Below are 24,512 nucleotides of genomic sequence, written 5' to 3' on the forward strand. Positions count from 1 at the left end.
CTGCCAACACTCTCCAATGGTAAATACACTGGCAGAAAAGAAGTCTATGGACACCTCGTGCATTTGTGAGGTGCTGCAATCTTCTAAGAATCCTCAGTCTTCAAGTGCAGTTTATTTTAGTACAGTCCAACATGTACCCACATGCTGCAGGTGCACTGTTCTGTCTACCTCAGGACTGGATGTTTCAGCAAGACGCCGTCCCTGGCAACACATCCAGAGTACTAAAGAACTACAAGAATGTACTTTTCATCTTCTATCTCGTTACCAACAACCCCCCCCCCCCAAAAAAAAAATAAATAATAAAAAAAAATAAATAAAATAAATTTGTTTGTGTGCTTCTGATGCAGCCAAACCTTTGAAACACACACAAAAAATTCTGAAAAGATTGAATAAAGATTTTAAGGGCATCCAAAAAAATAACGATAGTGAACTAATTCTTCCCAGACGTTGATCTTCCTCTCTTCTCCCTAACACAGAGCTTGTGAAGGGCCAGAGAACCTTCAGAGGAACACTGGAGAACCCCACAATTACATTTGGACGTGAATCCTTTGAACTCCGAGCCGACGACTTCCAGAACATGGCAGTGGAAACCAGCTGCTGACATATTACGAAACCTTCCAGCCTTAAAGCTGAAGGGGAAAACAGCCGCTTGCTTTCACCTCCGATGCCGCGGCATCATAAATATTCCTTAGCGGCGGTGGCACTGTTGAGGACCCGCTCCCATCCTGAAATCAAATTCCCGGCCCGGCGGGTTCGCCTCTGCTCTTTGATGCACCGGTAGAGCTGCAACCCCGCAGCCTCTTACTTTCAGCCCGACGCTCGACTGGATCCCTGGAAAAATACAGCGGGCTGCAATTATTAACACTCTGCAAAGTAAATAAATAACCAATGGTGGGGGGTCGGAGCCGCTGGAGGGGGATTCCTCCCCTCGGCACCGGCACCAGTCGGCCCCTCCGGATCCGTCTCAGACGCCAAATCCACAATTTGGTTCCGCAGGGAGGAGCGATGGCTCTGCCCTCAGCGTGTCGCTGCTACTCGTGGACGGCTGCCTGGCGGAATGTCTCCCCTGACTCTTTGGCTTCACTCTGTGACTATAAAGTGGTGGTCAGAGCCACATGACGGTCGGTCAGTTTCTGAGCACCGCTCCCTTAGAATTCATTTATTTCCTTTGGAGAGTTTGACACTTTCTTATTTTTTTGGTTTGCCCTGTGTGTCAAGAAAACCATTTCCATATGTTTTTTTTTTGTTGGACTCTGAAGGTGTCACATGACCACATAGTCACATGACGGTCCTCGTTACGGGCCATGTCTGAAATCGCCCACTCATTCCCTGCTCCCTACTCCTTATACAGGGGCTTCTATGTAGTCAACTGTATTTTATAGTGCACTCACTAGTCACATAAAAAGATACAACTCTTGGCTCCACTAATAAACAAATATATTCAGCTATTTACACACATATATAGAAGAACATGCGATACAAAACCACATTAAAAACACTTGGCTCCTCTCACCAAATCTACCTTTGGGTGGGCGTGAACACAATTTATATTGCAATATATAATACATTGTGGGGTTAGTGTTTACTCAGGATACGGACACCCCTACAAAATGGTATATTCTCTATATGGTGTCACCGCTTGGAAAAAAGCTCCAATCAGAATCAGATTTTTAGGATCCGTCGAAAACCTCAAGCTATCTTTAGCCGCTGAACCATGAGTCGTTTCACAGACCAGAGCATCATTTATTAATTCTTTTTTTTCCGTCCTTGACTGAAATAAGCGATGCCGACGTCACCACCGGGGGCCGGGAGGCCGGCGAGACGCGACTCGGGAGAGCTGCTCGCTCTGCCTCCCCGTTCATTTACGACTCACTTCCCCAATCACTTGAGAAAATGGTTGGTGGAAGAAGAAAAAAAAAAATAACAACAAGAAAACCACTCGTAGTTGTAGTGGTGGCAGTCTTTTGCAGTGGCTTTCCATAATTGCATTTCCTGTGCAAATCGCCGGGTTTTGGCGGGGGAGGGGGGGAGGGAAGCGGGCGTTCATCTGCAGGAAGGGGGGGGGGGGGGGGGGCGCGATGGTGGTGGGGTGGTGGGGAGCGGTGGGGGAGGGGAAAGAGGGGAGGAGAGGGCAGAGCTGAGCAGAGCTGAGCGCATCTTCCCTTGATTAATTCTTGGCATATTGTTCTCGAATGGATGCCCTCCACCGGCGCAGATGACTAATTTTCACCTCCATTGTGAGAGAACTGGAAGAGACAGAGATACATGCTGTACGCCGGCCTGTACGCCGGCCTGTACCGTGCCGTGCCGTGCTGTGCCGTGTCTCCCACTCCGCACTGAATAAACAGGAAGTGCCACTTAAAGCGATCTATAGCCGGCTGATGTCGCCGCTGTAATTTTACCAGACTGGGATCCACAAAGCACCCATCCATCTCTCCATCCATCTCTCCATCCGTCTCTCCGTCCATCTACAGTAGCCAGCCATCGAGGTTTCCCGCAGATTGTTCTTCATCTTTGTGCGTGCTTGACGGGCTCTTTGTAACTTTACCTTCAAGGCTAATCTGCCGCGCTCTCACTCTCCCGCTGCACAATGTAATAAACAACACCTAAACGTCAAGGCGCTCGCTCGGAACCAGTTACCGCTCGCTGCTTTTGTGCGTGGTGCCGATCGATACGTTGCGCTGAAAACAAGGGATGAGACGGGGAGATTTTTGGGCAACTGAAGCTGTCAGCGCGCCGTTTGGTCTCGGAGAATCGCAGCTGGCAGCGCTCTGATCAGTGCCAAGTTACAACTGTGCGGAAAATAAATTAAAGAAAATCCACCCGCTGCTATTTTGTCTCTTGATGAACTAGTTTAAAGGTCCACTGTGTAAAATTTGGCCTGATTTTTGGATTTTTAAAATGGTGAAAGCTGAATATACTGCTCGTAAATATACTGATAAAAGTGTATACTTGCAGTGCAATAAAAGTAATGTTTCTTGAACATATATATATAAGAATAGACACAGCTGCCATCTACATCGTCATATTTGTAAGGAAGCCCGGTGTGGACAATCCAGCCTGCCTGACGGCGCGTTTCATTTTCAGGTGTACATTTGTGTCCTCACCGCAGGCCACCGTAGGTCACTGGCAAACTTGGGCGAGGGACGGTGAGCGAGTGAGCACTGCGATCTAAATTCTGACCACTAGATGGCATAAATTGACAAACTGTACCTTTAAAGACGGAAAGAAACGAAACCGCGCTGCGAGCGTTACCTCCAGAGTTATCGTCGATTGTTGTCCGTCTCTTTTATCTGGTGAACTGCATGTAATGAACAAACAAACCCTCCCCCTCCTGTCCGACTCCCCCACATATTCCCACATACGATCCTCCCTGCCAAAGAGTTTCTTGCCATGTCTGGCTGCCGATCTGGAGCCGCAGAACACAGGCTGAAAATCCCTCTGCTTCCCAAAGAGCCTTTTCCCGAGGCCAAGGCTGTGAATTGATACCCCGCTGCAGCATCACTCCCAGCCGCGGCGCGGAGCGCAAGTCAAGAATAATAATAGCAGGGAATTATATTGGTGGTGTGCTTTTTTTTTTTTTCTGCCCTCTTTCTTCTTCTTTTCTTCTCCGCTCGCCAGGTTGCCAGGTTCCAAGGCAACAAGGTGGGTCTTGCTTGGAGGTATCAGTATCCTCAATGGGTGTAGACAATAAACTTTATGTCTACACACGCAGCGCACACGTGTTGGCTTTACAATCCTTTTCACACACACACACACACACATACTCACACACACACACACACACACACACACACACACACACACACACACACACACACACACACACACACTGAAGCTTGAAGTGAAAAAAAGCCTTACAGCCTCACAGGGCTTTTTGAATTTTCTGGCAAAAGAGAGAGAGAGAGAGAGAGAAAAATTCCGTGCAGGGGAGGACTGAGACTCAACCCTGCGAGTCTTGGTGCATGCTCAATCAGCAGCGTGGAATGGCTCAAGGCTGTGCACTGAGGTTACCGCTGGTGTGCCGAAGACTGAGGCTTGCATGAGGAAGCACATCCAGCATCATTTTTTCTCTAGCGCGCCAGGCTAGGCTGGCTACAAGCCGCAGCAGCAACGCAACCAGGGCCGAGTTAATTATCGGCAGGGTCAGCCGTCAAATATTTTGGCCGCTAATTTGAGAGTTTTTCATTTCATTTTTTTTCGTTCACGCAACCAAAACAAAGAGACCGAGCCGAGGGCCCGGATGGAGACGACTCGACTGTCGCGTGGCGGCCTCGAGTTTAAGGCCTCTCGAGAAGGAAAGACACGCGTTTACAGTTAATTAACTTTAAATATCTAACCTGCCGTGCACTCGTTCCTTAAATTTGCACACACACGCCGACACACACGCAGGTGAAACGCACGCTGCTCCGGCAAGAAGTCCAAAGCGTGTTAATCAATACTAAAAGTAGCAGGCAAAGTCAGCGTCTGTGGCTGTCCTTCAAAATCACCCTCACGCCTGACAACAGTCGACAGGCCCCGCCTCGCCTTCCCGTCTTCGCCGGGGCCCCGGAAAATAGCACTCTAAGCCGCATCTGTCATGTATCGGCTGCAGCCTAACATTTCACTTTGTTTGGCAGACATTGATTTTTTTTTTTTTTTTTTTTTTTTTACCTCCGTGGTGTTGTCGAGGCGTCTAACTCAAACATACCTCCGCCGCCGCCTCTTCAGAGGCTGTTTTAAGAAAACTGCGGGAGCCCATCTCCAATACATACACACACATGCACAGCACACACACACACACAAAAAAACACATACTGCACAAATAGATTTAACGTTCGATGGTCGACTAAAAATCTGTGGTATGGAAGAAAAATTAAAAAAAAGAAAAAAGAAAGAAGCGTGGGCGCAGCGGTGAGCCGCGGCTTTCTCGAAGCAACTTTTCCGTCGTTCTTCTCGTCACGTTTTCGCAGGTGTTCCATTCACGCGCCGTAACGAGCTTGGCTGCGTGGAATCCGCGTTCAAAATAAACAAAGGCATCAACGCAGCCTATAGCTCAGTGCCGCGGGGGGAGGGGGCGTGAAAATCCGGTTTGAGGCGGAGAAAGCCAGATGTTGAAACACGTGGTCGTGAAAAAAAGAGAGAGAAAGAAAGAAAGAAAGAAAAAAAAACGACAGAGCGGATGATTTTCATCGCGTTCCTTGGATTCCACACCCGCACTGTTTCCACAGCTGTTTCCCTCCCTCCGCGAGCGAGCAAGCGAGCAGGGACAGCGTCAATTTATCAGCTAGCAGCGGTGTGGCGACGTCCTGCGCAAACACGCGTTTGCTTGTTGTTGAGCAACACTTTGTATTCATTAAGTGTCAACATGGGATAACAAATAGCAGTTTTGAGAGAGCAACGCGCCCTACATCTACTTTTTTTTTTCTCGCGGGCGATTCTCTCGCAGAAGGACGATCCGATAGTTGGCCTTGACAGTCTTAGTCTTGTACAGCACGCTAACTCCAGCGGAGTGGCTCCGCTCCACGTCCTTCGGCTCGGGGCAGAGGAAGCGTCTGCGTTTGTAGCGGCTGCACGTGCCCCCCCCCAAAAAAAAAGAACAACATCTGGTTGACAATGTCTTTTTTTGCTTGTTGTTGTTGTTGTTTTTTTGCGAAAAAGTGATTAAGGAAAAAAAAAAGGAATATCTGTCACGCAAGCCTGGAACACATTATCATGCTAATGGTTCAGCGAGGCCTCGCACGGCAGCGCTCCCAGCTAAATGTTAATGTCGATAAGTTAATAAATCACGGAAGCAGGCTGATGTTAAAGCCAATATATCATGCTAATCATGTTAGCTGAGCATGCTGACAGGCTGACATTTTGTAGGTAATGAAAAACAAGTAAAGCAGACTAGTAAATATGTTTATATTACACGTATGGTATATATTATAAATAACATTTTCCGAAGGTACTCTCTTGATGTCTTTCACTCCGGCGTTCCTACGCTGACAACAAGGCAGCTACAGTGGGCGGCCAAGGAGGTCTTTTCAGAAATATCTTGACTTGAAATGAAGCCATAACCTTTTTTAAGGGCCATCAGTGAAAGAAACCCAAAGATTAAGGCAAAGGTTTTTTTGGTTTTTTTTGGCTGAGCATATCTCACCTCGGCCTGCTTTTCTGCAGAGAGCAAACCATCATAAACCTTTGCTGCGAGAGCGTGTGGGCTTTTATTTTTTTTATTTCGTGTTTTTTTTAAATGTACTTGACAAATATCTTGCATATTTATGAAAATGAAAGAGACCAGCCAGAGGAGCTTCATCATTCCGCCGAACGGCATAATGATAACCATTTCCTCCAGATGACTGCTTCATACATTAGAATTCCTCTCCTGATAAGGTGAAAAGTTCAGTTCCCGCCACGGCTAAAACGTCTTCGCGGCACAAGATGCTGAATCGTAAAATAAAAAAAAAGCCTGCTTACAGTGACTCACGCTGGAAGAACATCAACTCTGCTTGATGTATGCAAGATGATGTAAAACGATGCGAGATAATAGCCTGAGATCGCATATATGGATATATTCACTATTTAGGCTGCAAATGCAATCACTGCTGTTTAATGACCTTTTTTTTTTATGAGTATAAGCACTGAGTACCAAACAACGTGATGAGGAAACCTTTTCCGTACAGATAATGGAACTGGAATCTGCACAGACTCCCAGCTCCCCCTCTCTCCAACATCAGCATCAGAATCCTCGCTGGTGAATATTTCATCACTTCTAAACAACAAACTGCCGGCAAACGTAAAAAAGGCGCTCGCGCAAAACAAATCATCTCAGGGGCGTAATGCACGCGTGGGTCACTGGAGTTAATACGGTGCGAGTCGGACAATGGCGTGGGGGGTGGGGGTGGTGAACACACACACACACACAGAGGTAGGAGGCGTTGACAGCATCCATCATGCTCCCTCCCACACGCCTTCTCCGTTTGGCCTCTACAGGCAACTCAATCTGCATTCGGTTCCTTCACTTATGCAATTTGTGCCGCGGCAGGCATCAATTAGCGCCTCGCTCACACCTCGACGTCTGAGCCGCGTCAGACGCGCTCGCGCGCGGGACGCCGTGTCGCCCGCGACTTTGACGGAGAGGGGAGACGAGGGAAAGGTGAGGAGCCGGCTTCGTCATCGCTCACCTCGGGACTGTGAAAATAAAAAAAAGAGTCAAGGACTGACTGACTGTCAGACCTTGTGCCTCCTGATGACAGGCAGAAATGGCATTTCTCAACTTTATTCTTGGGGTCTTTGTTCTGCGTAAATGAATAAAAGGAGGAGAGAACTCGTCGGCTTGCCTGGCAAAGGCGTCTGAGCCTAATTGCAGGAGTGAAGTGCGAGCGGCGTTAAAACTGAATGAATTACTTCCAAATTCTTTGCGCGGCGTAATGAAAGCTGCTGAGGTCACGCCAAGCTGTGGCTGTGAGTCAGACTCCAGTTTTAGTCATGAAAAAAAGCCTTTTAATTCCCTTTTTTCTTTTTCAAGTCTTATTGAAAAAGGAAGAATACAAAAAAACACAAGAAAACAGAGAGTTTAAGAGGGCAAAGCCGACGCCTGGCTGGCAGCGTTTTAATGACTGACACCTGCAAGAGGTTCTACTGAGGTACAAGGTAATTGCTTGTCTAAAGGTAGGACAGACAGAAAAGTGTCAGGATGATACAAAACTGCGGAATTATACTTCATATTTTCCTGAAAGAAAGTTCATGTAATATTGATCTAAAACGGTGGCGCAGTGGTTAGCGCTGACGCCTCACAGCAAGAAGGTCGTGGGTTCGATTCCGGGCCTGGGACCTTTCTGTGTGGAGTTTGCATGTTCTCCCTGTGTCTGCGTGGGTTCTCTCTGGGTTGTCCGGCTTCCTCCCACACTCCAAAAACATGCATGTGAGGTCAATTGAACACTCTAAATTGTCCGTAGGTGTGCATGTGAGTGTGAATGGTTGTCTGTCTCTATGAGGCCCTTCGCCCTCAGACAGCTGGGATAGGCTCCAGCAGACCCCCGTGACCCTGAATAGGAATAAGCGGGTATAGAAGATGAAGGTTGAATCACGTGCAGAAATGTTTGCATCCAAGCAAGTTGTCAGACAGACTGATAATGATCTGGGCTCGGAAGTTCAGGAGTTGCCAAGTTACTGGCTGACTGCCTCACAGACACATTAGCTGCTAACAACAAGCCGCCGTGTTAGCACATCACCGGGCTTCCCAAGCTAAAAAAAAAAAAAAAAAGTCTATAAGTGAAAGCCAACCATGTAGAGCATGAGTCAGCGTGTCTAAACAAATTACACGACAGCAAACAGCCGCCAGGACTAAACTCTGCAGTCTGATCAGAGACACATCAGATGTAATTGCTGGTGAGCGGCGTTAGCATTAGCGGCGTTTACGCCCAGCTGTACTTTACAGCTTCATACTCCACATTATTTTTATTATTATTACACTAAGTCGACAGAGAGATCCCTCGATTGACCTGCGGCCTGCCTTTATTGCCGCTGCCCCAGCTATGGGGGGGGGGGGGGGGGCGGCGGGATATTAGGTCAGGTGTGGCAACCTGGCAACCAGTAGAACCGAACAGTTGAGGCAAGAAAGAGAGCGACACCTTGAAGACCGGGAGGTATAAATGAAAAGTGGAGCGAGCGGAGGAAGGAAAATAAATCTCATTTCTGGGCATTTCTCAGACTGTCTAGAGACACATTATAGTTGAAGATGACAACACTCAGTAATCTGCAATACGCCTTTTCTGAGCTTGAGTTTAATTAACAGCAGGTGTTGCACGACGCCTGAAAAAAAAAAAGAACAAACAAAACAAGCAAAAAATAATAGTGAATTAAAGTTTCTCCCCCCGCCCCCACAAAAAAAAAAAAAAAATCAAACACGAAGTTGAGCAACGACAGCAGCAGCAGGGCGGATTGGATTGACGGCGAAGCGTCTCTGCGGCGCAAGGCGCTGATGGTCCATCAGATTGGGGCCTAATCACGTTTGCTTTGCCCCAATTAGATAAGGGAGGTGCATCGTCAACACGCAGGCTCTCTGATGGTCCCGGCCGCTTTTCCACCCGCTCGCCAAATGGCAGCAGGGGTGGGGCGTTGGGAGAGGGCGGTTCACGTTCACGGCCGGCTAAGTCATTTCACACTGGAAGACATCCATCAGAATTAGAGTCATAAAAAGCCGAGACGAGGCCGACAATGGAAACTGAGAAGTGAAATCTGAGAGAAAGGAGGCGGTGGGAGCGGGGCGGCGGGCGGCATATGGCGAACCATAAGTCATCAGTTTATGAAAGGCGGCAGCTGGTGAAGTTACCCGGCTCGGATTATTATCACCATCATCATCATCGCATAAGCAGCGCATCCTCCATTCCTGGACCGGGAAAAAGTGGAGCGCGGGCCTATCGACGCGACGGAGAAGCCGGAGTCGGCACCGACGCACTCGCTCGCTAGCATCATGTTTCGGCCATAACTCTCAAATAGACTGTCGCTGTTTGCATTAGCCTCCCTCTCGACCGGATGGCGAGATACCGCGATGGTCACACGGAGGATGTGAAGTGAATGTGATTGGAAAGGGCCATAAAGGTGCAGTGCAGACAGTCAGGAAGCTCATCGCTCCACGCGATCCTTCCTCCCCGTCAGCACTGTAATTGTATCGTGACCCGATCTCTCTTGTTGAATTATGATAATTTCGACGTGATTATTCAAGGCCGGCCGCCGTAAAGCCCTGCCCGACTTACAAACCTCGACGTGTTCCGGACGCTGCGCAAACACGGGCGGGCGAGTTTGACCTCATCCTAATGTTTATTCAAGGCAGTGTCAATAATGTAATCCCTATGATTTAGTTAGAAATCACATCTGCCACCGTCCAGGTAAAGGCCACTTTGTCCGCTACATATTCATAGGCGACAGTATTGACAAAACGTCTGGCCGGGCTGAGCTTACAAAAGAAAGTGTGATACTAGAGAGTCAGCCAGCGGTAATATAAGCAGAGGGGGGAAATGCATACAGGAGATTGTAGGATTAGCGGTGAAAGCTAGTATGCTAAAGCAGCGTCCAGGCTGACACCGAGGACTTATCGCCGTGGAAGTTTGGCCACGTTAAACTTTCAGCTCTTTGAGCAGCGAAAAAGTTGGGAAGTTACCCGACTGTCTTACCCCCCAACGCACACCAAAAGCAGACTGTGGCCATTAGAGTCAGTGTGCGAGCTCACACCAGGTGCGGCACGGGCACGTTTCAGAAGCATGGAACATGGAAAAAATATGCAGCTGTTCTATTTTTGGACGTCAGTATTTTCCATCAAGGCTAAATCTGTTGCAGCACAAGTGGAGAGGAAATGTACGGAGAAGGTTGTGGGATTAGCAGAAAAAGCTAGCACGCAAAATAAGTCCACGTCTGGACAAGGACGGACACAAGTTTGGCTCGCGGCTCAAAATTGCGACTTTCTGCTCATCACGGAGGACTTTAATGCATCCAAACTGCAAACTTCCAAGACAGGGGACAGCGGTTGCTTGGCTGGCCAGCGGGCACGGCGGCGTGGTGGGGGGGAGGTCAATAACGACATAAAGACACGTTTATTAAGAGTCTTTGTGCTCCCGGAGTGACAACAGGATCTCATTGTCAGGTGTTTAGTCAGATAAGGTTGCACAGCCGCAGGGATTAGCGCCTGCGTTTCATCAATGTAATGCTTTTAAGAGGGAGAGAAAAAACAACAACAACAACAACAAAAAACCCAGAAAAAACAGGTTTAGCAAACATGCGGCAGATCAACCAATTTAAATGCTAAACCTTTTTTCTTTCTCTCTCTCTCTTAGAAGATTGGGGCCAGGGGCTAAACACATACCGATAAAGAAATCAACCCAGCTGCGAGGACTCGACGCAGGGGAAAAACAAACGACTGACCCTTAACACCTCTGTTTGTGAATGGACTGGTGGGGAAAGGGCGATATTGCTCGCCATGCGCTGCAGGTAAGACTCATTTCCTCGTCTGATGCGATAATAATCCTGTGACAGAGCCGGTTCAGATTTGGAGGCGCTGTATTCAAATATGCCCGGCGTGCTCCGGGAGCTTTTTTGCTTTTGCTTTCTATTGATAACAGAAGGTAGAAGGGTTTTCTCCTTTTGTTTTATTATTATTATCATCTCGGGGTTGAAGTTGAACACGACGCGGCCGGGCCGGACTCAGAGGCCGGCCGGGATCACGCGGGGATGTGACATTACTCTTGGAGAGGCGTGTAATGATCACTATCAATCTCTTCATTGCCGAGGCACATTAGCGAAATACCAGGGAGGAGTAGCCGAGAAGGAGAAGTAGACCACCGAGAGACATCCTCCACCGCCGCGGACGTGGCGGCGCATTAATCACGGGACATTCTGTGTGTCCGGGCCCAAACACTGTCAGTGTAAACACTCCAAGCTGATAGAGACGCCGCTGTTAGCCGAGAGAAAATGATGCCTTCGCCGCCGCTGCGCTGTGCTGCAGCTCGAAGCGAATTACAGCGATTTATTATTTTTTTTCTTTGCTACAGCTCATACATAAGTATCTCGGACGCACTTTTTATTTTTTTTATTTTTGCTTTTTTTTTTTTCCCCACCCAAAGCAGAGCACTGGTGGTGGCATTCCCACTCCTCCACTCGTCCCCATCTGGTCCCTCTCGGCAAGAACACACGCAGGTGAGAGGACAAACCTCATTATGTTTTATAATCAAGCAAACGACGCCGGCGTCTCCTCAAATCCGCTCACATCCGCTGTGTTCATAAAGCTGGTTGAAAAAAAACATAAAAAATGAGCCAAGTGCGACGCACCGTCAAAACTCATTTCCAGCCTTCTCATCGGCACGTGCTTTCTTCAGAAAGGTGGTTTAACTGAAAGATATAAATAAGTATATTCGCTCCTCCATAGGATGTAAATGAGCTGCGCTGTCACACCTGTGAAAACCCTTGCGAGAGCAAAGCTCTGTGTGATCATGACGTAAGGCTTTTCAATGAATAGGGTGAAGGAACCCTCGCCACTGCATCCAACACACACATCTGCCATCAAACATCAGCCGAGTTTTTCCCATCAAATTTTTTTCCCTTCCTGGATAATTTGGGTGTGCTTCTCCACTTCAACTCTCGGTATGTCAGATCTGCAACCGTGCGGAGGGATCTCAAATCCACATCTATCGCGTGCGACGCGGTATTTCCGGCACAACACGCAGCGTAAACATCCCTTTTTTTAATAATATCTTTCAAGCTCTCGCCTGACGAATAGCATGACGCGGTGGGCTGGATTTGTCCCGCGGGCCTCGAAGCTCGACACATCTGACAGATGTGGGATGAAAAAAAAAAAGAGAAGAAGGTGAAAATGAAAAAAAAAAATAAAAAATCAAACCTCCAGGGAATAATAAAAAAAAAGAAAAATTACAGTTTCGCGTGACGGCAGGTGAGCGTCGAGTCGCGCTCCATACTTCGCCATTTCCGTGGAAACGAATCAAAACCTGCGTGTCTCTGGGAGGCTGCACCCCCCCCCCGGCGACCCGCCGCTACGGCTCCCTCCATTAGCGCCGTCAATCCGAGTCCGCGCCGTCGGTTTCGGTTAGCGTCCCGTCCGCTGCAAGCCGTCCCGTCTTAGGAATCGTGATTTTCAACTTTTCCTCTCCTCCCCCGGCTTTAAGTCGAGCGCAGCGACGCACGTGTCGTCGTCAAGCGGTTTGTGAATCCGTCCGTTTCCCCCTGCCGTCTAAATAATGAATGCTCTTGCAGTAAATCCACCAGCAGCCGTCCACAGGAATAGAACAAAGCCAGACACGGGCCCCTTCCGTCTCTCCCCTCTTCACTTTTCTAAACAAATACATGCTGAGCCATAGCCCCTAACACCCCCCCACCACCACCACCACCCAAAAGAAAACCAACTCATGTTGCTGCAACTTCGATCGCGCTGCATTGCTAACGACGCACTGCACTGCACTGCACTGCACGTTTGCAAAAAAGAAAAAGGGAAAAAAAAAATGGAAATGAGGAAAGAGCAGTCTCAGCCACATCTGGGTCATAGCTTCAAAGTTTAGCTTAGCATCGGCGGGAAGCCGGCATCAAAGCCAACAATTTAAAAAAAAATTGAGCGGCAGGCAAAAAGGTAACTGTAAGTGAAGGGCACCTTCAGGCTGCTCTGTGATTGATGTTAAGACACAGAGAGAGAGAGAGAGAGAGAGATGGGAAGAAGTAAGGGAGAGAGAGAGAGAGGTGGACGATATCCTTAATTGGATGGAATGTTTGTCCCCTTCCTCAAATTCCTTCATGTGGTGCCAGGGATGAAAAAAATAAAATAATAAAAGGGAGCAAAAGCTGATGAGTCTTGGGAGAACTATCTGCCTAAGTGGCCTTTTATAGCGGGATAAAAAGCTCCTCTTTGCCTCCGTTCCCTTTCAGCGCCCCCCCCAATTATGAAGGATGTGAAGGTGGATGAAAGGCGGGGCCAAGGAGTTCTGACGCCTCCCTATTGTATGCAGATGCGCCTGGCATTTGGCGGATGAAACTCCGCGAGCCGCCCTCTGAGACGTTATGAAAAGGCCCCCGGAGACAATCGAAAAACCTTATCGCCATTCCGCGAGCGGCGCCAGTCGTCTGGCTTTTCCAGGGGGGGGGGATGGAGAAGGGGGGAAAAATAGGAAAAGAAAAAAAAAAAAAAAGTAGATCAAATTCGTGATAATATAGTTGGATTCAAATATGGAAGATTGCTTCCACTTTCATTGTCTGTCTGTTGGACAACTTTTAATAAACACCCATCTGATGTTAATAGAAGCAGCGGGAGGCAGCGCAGAACAGGGAGCCCGACAAATGGACTTTTGGGGGTTTTTGTTTCTTTTTAATTCAAATTAGATAACCTCTGCAGGCTCTTCAGTCATTAAAGGAGGGGGAGGAGGAGCCGGGTCGCTAGAAAGATTTCCTTCTCGAGGAAAAAGACGCGCGCAAAAACAACATTTAACCGCGTTTGCAGCTAATTTACAAACTCCCGGCTTTTCCTCCCACTTGGCCGCTTGACTCCTCCGCCAAGCTTTTGTTTCTTTCCCATCACTTTGCAAAAAAAGAAAAAAAAAAAAGAAAATCCATAAATGCGCATATAAAAAAAAAAAACACCCTCAAAAATCAGACGACGATCATCTGAACGCATTAGGGCGGCCTCGGCGGAGCGAGAGAAAGCGTCAAACTTTGCCGCTGCGAAAGCGGCAAAGCTAATGACGGCTCTGCCGATAGCGAGGGGCCGAGCTCCGACCCCCCGGATGAGAGACTCCGCGATACGGCTAAATGGCCTGTTTCACCTCCAGCTTTCCGCGGCCGCCACCCACTGGCACCGCCGCTTGGATAATGACGCCCGCGGACGTTTCCGCGGGTGAAACAGTGGAGGACCTCCATCGCAGCCGACATCATTACCGTGTTTACTCGAGTCGCTGTGAGCCGACCCGCCGCCAAACGCACGCGTGGCGGCAAAAAAAGAAAAACAAAAGAAACCGCCGGCGGAGGAGAAGAGAAAAATAAACTTTCTGGATGTTTATACATTGCTGCGGGAAGAGTTTCTGTTCTTGTTTCACGCCCGTGTCGTTGACGCCTGCTACCGCGAGGCAGCAGGTGTTAGCGCGCGCAGCGTGCGCTGTTAGCTTTGGAAAACAACACAATGCCTTTCTTCCTGTGCGAGGCTCCCACCTTGAAAAAGAGCCGCCGCCGTGTCCACGGTTGTTTACTTTAGCCGGACATGAAAGAGGCTGGTGGTGACCCAGCTGCGATTGGCTGCTGTTAGGTGAATGTGAAATTCAAAAGAAACGAATAAAAACTGTGGGAAAACTTGGGAAACTAAACACCTGCGCGCGAGCTTGCACCGCTATTGATGCGAGTTTCAATAAAACCACTTGATGTGAATTTTGGAGAAAATGTTATTTCGAAATTTCATTGAAACTGCACTTTAGAAAACCAGTCGCCAGCCAACATTTTGCACTTTAGCAAAATGTTGGATGGCGACTGGTTTGAAAACCAGTTTGAAGCGACGAGCTGCAATTTTAGCCTGCTTTCACGCTCAATAGTACCCGCTTGTGGAAAAAGTGATTGCCGCTTGCTGCGTGTGTTTATTGCCGACACAGGATTTGCTCTTGGCCCTCATTTGCGGCTTTTATTCCCATTGAGTGTGTTTTTTTGTGATTGGACTAAAACTATTAGGAGGTCTTAGATTCCTGTTTCTGGACAATGCACAGGCAATTCAAGGGGCCGAGCGGGAAACCGCGACGCGACTCAATCAAACAGCCGATGACTTTGACTCCTGACCCACACAGCGAGTCGACTCACCGGGACTCATTATTTCCACCACTGAGGGGACGGTTACCTGCTGCAGCCCGGGACATTAACGGCGAGCAACGACTCAGCCGTTCCTTGACGACTCGGAGTATTTCAGAGCTGAAGATGAAGTTCCCCCTTCACTCGACCGTGACGTTGACTTTTATCACCCTGTCCTCAAAGTCACCGGTCCCAGGGCAGCTGCCGACATTCGGAGGGACGGCGAAAAACCCATCCGACCCGATCGCGAATCTCCGCAGCCCTGATGTGATTTTAATGTTTGCCGATTATTTTTCTCATCCTTCCGCCCCGCAGACGAGCTCCTAAAACGCGGCTGATTAAGCCGAGGCGCTGCTCAAATGAGCCTAATTTCTCCAATTTTTCATTCCTCTGACACTTAGTAAATGTCTTTGAAAAAAATAGAGGATGTTTGTGGGTAAAAAAAAAAAACAAAAACAAACAAGGCAATTTTAATTTGCCGGATGAGGAATGAAAGAGCGATGTCGTGAATGTCAATGTCTGCGTGGTCCTGCCTTTGGTCGCGCTGACGACTGATTTCCCCGAATCAAAATGAAAAGACGCTTCCCCTCCTACGGACACAATGAATGTTTAATTTATTTAGCCTCTTTTTTCTTTTCAAAAAAAATTGTGTTTTGCTGGACTCTCGAGCAGCTGCACTGGTGGAGGGGAAGCAGCCTTCTGCTTGGATGAACAGAGTCTAGCCAAGTGAGCCAGAGCAGCACAAACGTCAAACTCGAGTATTTTTCTGAATATTTAACTATTTTCCTTTCAGGCGGCGTTTTATTATTATATATTTTTTTGTTTCTGCAAAAGCACTCCGCAAAAATCCACCAAAATGGCAACAATTTGAAGGGGGGGGGCGGGGGGGCTCAGTGCAGAACTCCACATTTTTATCGATGAATGTAATTAGATTTCAAATTCATAATTGCCCTTCCCGGCAGACGCCGCCGCATCAAAGCTTTTCAGGTGCTCAATTCTCTTTCACATTAGGCTACTTGAGTTTTAATTAAAAACAAGGGTTTTTTATCTCCCCGATGACATCACTCTCTCGGACAATTTCACACTTACCTGCTTTTCCAGAAGCCTTATTGGGATTATTTTTGGAAGAGGGTGAGACGACCGTGAAAAAGAAAAAAAAAAACACAATAAAATAAAAACAGCGCAGGAGTCACGAGCACTTCGCGGGCCGCGGTGAGTCCTGAAATGCTGTAATACAGGCCTCTGGTTCTGAGTGTCGGTCGGAGGGAAAGCGCGGGAAAAAAAGAAAAATCGAGCGCCTCCACGACGATGAAAAAGCAACGCTGATATTTTACGCTCAGAGGCGAAGTCGCCCGGCGACGAGCTGCACGGGACCTTTTTAACTCCGAGGTCTGCGCAGGGAGAGGCGCGGCGCGGCCCAATAAACACTCCCAAATTGACCTCATTCAGACACGACATGAATTAAACAGCAGGTCATCCTCCCGCGACATAAATTATGGAGGAGTTCATCCGGAGCCGACCCGCACGACAGCCTTGCTATATATCCTAAATTCGCCGGGGTGCTTTTGAGCGGCCTTGGAGCCTTGACATCTATTTAACGGCGAGGAGGCGGAGCCAGGAGTGGAGTGGGGTGGGGTGGGTCAGCGGTGGGGGGGGGGTGGTTGGACACGGCAACAATAAGCCTGGCGCGTGCATCGGAGGTCCATTATGATTTATGATACTGCGGCTATTACCTCGGTGCTTGATTGCATGCGCACTGCCGTGCTTCACTCGGCAAAGTTACCCCCCCCCCCCCCTCCACACCCCCCCCGCCTTCCTTCCCCCAGGGACGCAAAAACTACTTTTTCAATCTAATTACCACTGACACATATAAAGATGGCTGCTTCACAATACTCCCACTTCCCCAACAGCGTTGCCCACCCCTCCAATTACCACCGTATATTGGCCAAACCAAAATAAACAAAACACACACACACACACACACACACACACACACACACACACACACACACACAACCCAGCCACGGTGAAGATAAATACCAGCGTGGGGGCCGCAGCTTTTGAAAATCACAACCCTGACGGATGCTAAAACGAAACAAATAAAATCCGATGGCGATTAATCGTACGATTAATCACTTCCTCGCCGCCCCGGCCGCTCAGACAGGTGGAAAATATAGCCGCCTCTGCTCCACAGGCTCACTTTGCGGCCCGGCCGAACAATCCATCGCGACGGCCCTCAGAGAGGGGAGCCTCGCCCCGTTGGCCCGCTCATATTTACCGGTCGCCTATAAACGCAAGTGGGACGGTGGCCGCGTGACCCCAGCGCGGCCGCCCCGGCTCAGGACTTATTCCGCCGTTGATGCATCTGCTGCCGCTCGGCAGCGCCCGCCGCCGGGCCGCGCAACCGATTACTCTTTGTCTTTTGTCGCTATTGGTCGGCTAAGCGCTTCAATCCATCTCTGTCCTGCGAGGCCACGTTGTCAAGCCCAAATGATTAATCAAAGGCAAGTCAGCGGGGAAAAAAAAAAAAAAAAAAGCCCCAAAAGCAACACCTGGGGGCGGCCTGTTTGCATACGTTACCCACAATCCTTCACCGCGCGTCGACTTAACTATCGGACGTGCGGTGCCTTCTGAAGGCGTCTGCAGTTTTTTTGCCTGGGTGAGTGGTTGAGAGGCCGAGTCAGGAAATGCTGTAATGTATCATCGTCCCGGTGCCATTTTAAAAGCTCTCGGCAATACACTATAATATTATACTTCATAAATATTAAAACCACTTTCTTCCATTTGGTCCATATAATTAAGTAGTACTTGTGAAGGATGTGAGAGAAGCCATAATCATCGGGCGCTGTTGTGTTGATAAGAAAGAGTAAATCTGCAAGTCATCTCCTTTCAAACTTGTTTTCAGCAGCTTTGCACCAACAGTTGGGAGTCACTTTCTTCTTAATTAGACTTTTTTTTTTCAGCCGCATCCGCGTACCGTGTCACGCTAAACACAGAGACCCAGAGAGAAAACTTTTGCAATTGCAAAGCAGCAGGTTCCAAAACAACAACTTGTTCTAATGTTTTTCCATGGCGGGCGATGAAAGTGGAAAAAAGCAAAGTAGCTGATACGCTTCCCATCTTTTTTTTTTTTTTTTTTTGAAAGAGCACCAATTTGGGCCCCGAATCCCGTTAAACGGGCATCGCAGTTTTGCACTTGCAGCGAATATTTCACTTCAGGTCAAAGTACAAACGCTTTAACACCGAGCCACTGGAGAAAATGGGGATGGGAGGCGCCTGCCAAAGACTTTTATTTCAATTTATGTATGGAAACGTGCCGGGAAATGGGGACACAAAAAAATAAAATTAGTGAGTCCACCCAACTGAAACAAATCCATCCCAGTTAATTAAATCTGGAGCCAGTAAACAGTTGAAACAGTTGGAACGACAACAGATGTTGGAGGGTTCAGGAGCTCCGGGACGTGCAGGTGACCGTCAGCAACTTAAAATACAAAACAAAAAAAGCCACAAACATGATTTTTTTTTCCTGCACCCCTCTCCCCTCCAACCTGTGGACTTGTGAGAGAGGGGGGGGTTTCCGGTGAGGAATGGGGGCAGCGTGAGGCAGTGCGTTATCAATTTGCATGTGTGAGGCTGCGGTACCATTTTAAAGCAACACACCCCGCCCCCTCATAAAGACGAGGGGATCCACAAGGGAGAGACGAGTACAATAGACTGTGGCCGCAGCAACAATAAGGCCGGGGCTAACGGGAGACATGCCGGTGCACGGCCACTGCCATGCATAAAACAATGTTGTGTTCTTTCTTTGCCACATGCGAGTTGTGTGACGGCGGCGGGCGGCGTTCAACTCCGGCTCTGTCGGCGCAGACGTCCAGGAGGAGGAGGGAAAATGAAATAAATAAATAAATAATAATAATAATAATCATAAAGAATAATGTTGATCAATTACTGATGCAATAAATTGCTTCTAATGATTTAAAAAAAAAAAAAAAAAAAAAAAGGATGAGAAGGAAGTCAGCTCGTTACCTCAAAGAGAATGCCTGTCGCTATCTCCTCTGTGAGGCTTTACTGTGCGAAGGTCCACTTCTGAGGCTGCGACGCTGCCTTGTAGAGGATTTACAAACGCTCCAGATCTCCTCCTCCTCCTCCTCCTCCTCCACCACCACCCCCTCCTCCCCTCGCCACAGCTGCTAGGCGAGCCTCACTCTGCACGAGAGCATTATCGCACTGACACACGGACGGCACTTGAGCGATGTCAAAGGGGTTAAAACCTACTGGACCGGAAAGTCACACCAGCGTCGTTCGAGTTGCGGAGCCGCCCGCTGCCGCACTCCTCCGTCCGGCAGCTTCTATTCCTCCCTCCTCCTCCTCCTCCTCCTAATTCCGTTGCCTCTCTCGTCTCTCTTTTTATTTTTTTGATTCCTCCTCTCTCTCTCTCAACTCAACCTGCCTCGCGCCTTTCCCCTTCCCGCTCCTCGTGCGAGACGGCGGACGAAAAGAAAGAAGGGGGGAGGGGAGTGTTGGAGAAAAAAAGAGAGCGCGGCGGCGGCGGCGATTTGCACCACTCTATCGCGGATCGCGTTACGGCGTCTGGCTGCAGCGGCGGTCGCAGATGATAGGCTGAGGAGGCTTTGTGTGTGTGCGGCGCGCGCGCGCGCGCTGTGTGTGTTGCGTGCGTGTGTGTGTGTGTTTATGTTCTCAAAAGAAGTAGCGGGAGAAGGCGAGAAAGGAAGGAGGGAGAGGAGGATGGGAAGAGAGGTTGGCTGCCACCCTTTTAAAAAGAAAGAAAAAAAAAAAAACACGCACACGCACGCACGCACACACTGGCAGGAATTAGCGGAGGGATCCAGACAGATTAGCGCGCTAAGGTGACAGCTCCGGCGCGGAAGCTCGCTGGAAATTCACCGGGGAGCTCGTGTCCGACTCCGGAGCCGTCCTGCGGTTTGACCTGATTTAATCAATCACGTGCAAATTCAACATACAAGTTTTTATTTATTTATTTATTTATTTATTTATTTAAATAGTTTGTTTGTTTCGTTTTTGCCTGATTCCCCTTAAAGAGGAACCTTTTGTCTGCTTCTTCTTTTTTTTTTTTTTTTAATTTTCTAATATGCCATGCAAATTACAGCCAACGACGCCGCAGGACGTGCAGTTTGCATAAAAGGAACAACAACAAAAAAATAGAAAAAAGACACGCGGGAACAAATGACGCACTTGTAACAAATTACGCCCCCCTGGTTAATTTTAAACACCGCAACGTCGGCAGCGCGGGAAAACACTCCGTTAACAGATTAGGCTGATCTGTCGACGGGAAGCTCCCGCTGTTTTCATCTCGTCCTTCTTTGCAACATCACCTTGGTTGTTTTTGTTGTGGACTTGAAAGGTGTCTGATCAGGTGCAGTTGGGCCGAGTCCCTGCGGACTGCGGTAGTTAGTCAGTCACTAAAACACGAGAGAAACACCGGGATAAAGCGTGGAGGTCCACGCACGAGGCTGCGGATTCATCTCCCGCCACGAGGGGAAGAGCGTGGAGTTCACACTCAGACTCCGCACGGTCTGGGGGATTAAAAGGGTTGCCAGTTTCACGGCAGCGGGCCATGTGAGAACTCCCCCACGTTTAAAACCTTGTGAAAGCTGCGGTTGATAAGGAGAGAGAGAGAGAGAGAAAAAAAAAAAGATGATCCAGGAGCTGCTTCCCCTGCATGAACCAAACCACACGACAGCTTTTCCTGGTTCACGTGTGAGGAAGCGTCGACCATGACCGAAAAAATAATAAAGAGAAAAATAATAAAGAGAAAGATGTGCTAATGCAGCCCTACGAGTGGAGTGAGTCGTATTTCTCAACACCCTATAACGTGGCTGAACAGCATCTTTAATTAGACAGCGCCGCCTCTGACATCCCTCTTAATTTTTTTTTTTTTACACGCTCCTGCGCAGCCAATCAAAGCGCCCGCAGGAAAAAAAGGACAAGTTAGCCGAGCTCGAGCTCGAGGTCATTAAAGTCCTGTCTGCGCCGCAGTAAATTTTTCACGAGAGATGCTGCTCGACGTCTCGACGCCCCCTCCCTCTCCCCCCCGCCCCCCTCCGGACCCCCCGCCAGCCCCCCCCGCGTGAACTCCCTCTTGCCCTCCGGCCGTATGCAATTTCCCAGTCTATTAAAATTATTGCCCACATATTGCAAAATCAATGGCTCGCACTGGTTAAAATGCAAAGTCAAATGGATTATCAATAAATTCTAAAAGTGACGACGGCATCCGTGCGGAGGAGAAGTCAAAGTATCGCCGTCCGTCTCGTTACCGTTTCATTACGACGACGCGGGGGTCTTCTCCTGGGTTTTTTTTCATAATTAAACGTATGATCACTGCAAGAAAAACAAGACTCTCAAATTGCATCGACAGCCATCTGAAGAAAAGTCATATCTGACGGCGCAGGCGGCTGTTAACACCCTGCGTTGATTAACGGCTAAATACGGAAAATAACTGCGGATCCCTTTGAAGGGGACATCAAAAGTGATGCCGGCGGGTTCGTGAACAAGGCAAAAGAGCTCACTTTGACATTTCCCCAGCGCGGCCGCATTGACTCAAAGAGCCCCGGCCGCGCCTGTAGGAGGGAGAAGAAGAAGGCCTGCAATCGTCACGTGTTCCGTCCTGGAATCCGGGACCCAAACCACTCCCCCCCCGACCCCCCCCACCACCCCCCTCTCCTCGTTTCCCTGTACGACTTGAGTGAAACCTGAGCCGAGCGGTGGCCCAAATTCTCATATCCATCAACCATTCCGAAGGAAGGATGTGCTCGGCACCCGGCGCTGGGGATATTTTAAGGAGGAGGAATTTCTCCATTAGTTGCTTTCAGCCACCTTTGGAGACGACGCCCATTTCTGACCCTCCGGGAATAACAAACGGCCTCATTAGGAGTCCCGGGGGATCTACCTCAGCGAGGTGCTCGAATTAAAAAAAATAAAATAAAAAATAAAGCTATACACAGCGGCGCGGTCGCGTGGTGCCTGATAACGGCTGGCTGGCTGTGCTTGGCCGGCGTGACGGATGCCCACGGATCGGATTTTCCACGCCGTATTTTCACAAAAATCCACATTAGCGCCGCAAACGCGAGGCGGCGCGGCCCCTTAGTATGCTGTTTACAGATGGCGGCGGGGCCAACAATGGGAACGCGGTCGGCAGCGAATGGGCACTGGGCCGTTGTTTAGGAACACAGTAATTGGGGTTGAAAGAGCGGCGGTGGCGGTGGCGGCGGTGGTGGCGGCGGCGGCGGCAGCAGCTGGGAAATGTATTTCGCTGTGTTCAGGGAGGGAATATTACTCTTTTGAAATGCCTGCCTTTGACAACAAGCACCCATCTACATTTATCCATCCGCTGTCAAAGCCAGATTACCCCGAAGACCCTCGCGGATGCTGAATTACCTCTCGCCGAGAAAAACTTATTTTCACCACGGAGCCATCTTGCAAACAAAGGGGAGGAGGGGGGGAAGAAGAAATGGCATCTGCACGGAGGAGACGATGCCGTAATTTTCGCCCGAGTAAACAATATGGTGGCGGAGAAAAAGCCGGGTTCCTCTTCACATAATGCGCTTAATTTTCAAGCTAAATTGGCTAAAAATGGGCTCTTTTTTTCCCCCCTGTGTGAGAGCTGCTGCAAAATGACGGCTATTCAGAGCCCTTTTTTTCAGAATTTGGACGTGCCAAAGCTGACGGAGGTGCTCGGTAACGGGGGGGAGGCACGGGAGGGGAGGGGGGGGGGTGTCTCTTTCTGCTCTCCTTGTGCTCGGTGGACTCGGTCCAGCTGGCCTTTAGAATATGGATTACGCGTTTTGCCGCGGCCAGGCTCTGGCTCCGTAGGGGGCTGGACTGGGTGCCCCGGCTCGGGCGGACTCCCCACCGAGACCCCTGGGTGAGAGGACGCCGAGAGCCCCTCGATTCTCAAGCCCCGGATCACTGACAATGCGGCGGGTACCTCTCGCATCAGCAATCGCGCGTCAAGGGGAGTGAAAAGACAAAGAAAAAGAAAAAGAAGAAAAAAAAAACGTTGGGAATTTGTCCTTTCCTTTTCTTTTCTTTGAAAGAAAAGATAGTGAAAAGACGGCGAGGAGAGTCTGCGAAAGGGGGCGGAGCCTCGAGGAAGAAGAAGAAGAAGAAGAAGGAAGAGGAAGAAGGAGAAGAGACGACGGTGAGAGTGAAGAGAGAGAAGGGAAAAAAGAAAAAGGTGCAGCTGTGCAGCGGAAATACCTTTCTTTTTTTTAAAAAAAATAAATAAATAAATAAATAAATGAAAAAAATGCCAGGGCAGTACTAAGTATTCTAATGACAGCTCTGCGCCGCTGCCTCCCCGAACCGCAGCCAAGCGGCAGGCACAGCGGCAGGCACAGCGGCTGGGGCTAAATAGGGCAGGTGATTTCCCATCTCCGTCCGCCGCTGCCCTCCAACCGCAGCCAATCACTGCTGTCGGCCGGGGAGGGGGGAGGAAGTGACGCCCAGCGCCTGCCAGCGAGGGAGCCTGGGAGCGGGCTGGGGAGCGGGCTGGGGAGTCTATCCCGGCCGGGACCATGCATTATTCAGCCGCTCCGCTACGGCACTAAGACCTCCACAAAGGAAAGGCCTCGGGTTCCATCAGCGCCGACTTGTTTCCAATCTATTATTGATGGCAACACTACACCCTATACTTTTCCCTGATTTACTGGATTCTATCATTGTTTCTATAATAAAGGGCTGTTTCCAGTAAGGTACCAGCAAATGAGCGGGAGGTTATTTTTTTTATTTTTTATTTATATATTTTTTCCCTCCGGAACGCGGCGCCAGGAGTTGCTCCGAGCACGGCAGCGGCTGAAACAGCAGCAAATCAGGCACAGGCTTCAATAAATAAATAAATAAATAAATAAATAAATGGATGAAACTTTGCCTCACCGTCCCAGCGGCGTCGGGCCAGCGTGGTGCACGCGTGGTGCACGCAGCCAAACCCAAAACCTTTCGTGCATATCATTAATCATGTCGTAGGGGATTTTTTTTCCCCCCCGTGCAAAATTAATTTAAGCGTGGAGACCTCCAGCTGGACCTGAGCGGAATAAATGATGCTATCCGATTACCACATTATGATCATGTGTAATTACAGCGCGGAAGGAAGGGGGGGGGGGGGGACCTGGCGTTTCAAGTTTCTGGATTTTTATGCCATTCCGCAGCTGCACGGAAACCCGACGTTGAAAACCGCCAGAGTGAGTTACTTC

At 49.1% G+C, this 24,512-nt stretch overlaps 1 protein-coding gene across 5 annotated transcripts in view; it reads right to left on the bottom strand.

The window, feature by feature from the left end:
• Positions 1-24,512, bottom strand: part of LOC142878541 (teneurin-3) — a 136,683-nt gene that overhangs the window by 93,045 nt on the left and 19,126 nt on the right. Inside the window, exon 1 of one of the 5 annotated variants that reach the window (XM_076012376.1) lies at positions 19,309-19,434. The exons of the other annotated variants lie outside the window; for them this stretch is intronic. The gene's annotated coding sequence lies outside the window, so the exon portion shown is untranslated. Of the gene's footprint in view, positions 1-19,308; positions 19,435-24,512 lie in introns of those variants that run through there. 5 annotated transcript variants of the gene reach the window in all.

The sequence above is a fragment of the Nelusetta ayraudi genome, unplaced genomic scaffold, assembly GCF_046127955.1.
Source record: "Nelusetta ayraudi isolate G7.1 ecotype Tasmania unplaced genomic scaffold, CSIRO-AGI_Nayr_v1 ptg000005l, whole genome shotgun sequence".
NCBI lineage: Eukaryota > Metazoa > Chordata > Actinopteri > Tetraodontiformes > Monacanthidae > Nelusetta > Nelusetta ayraudi.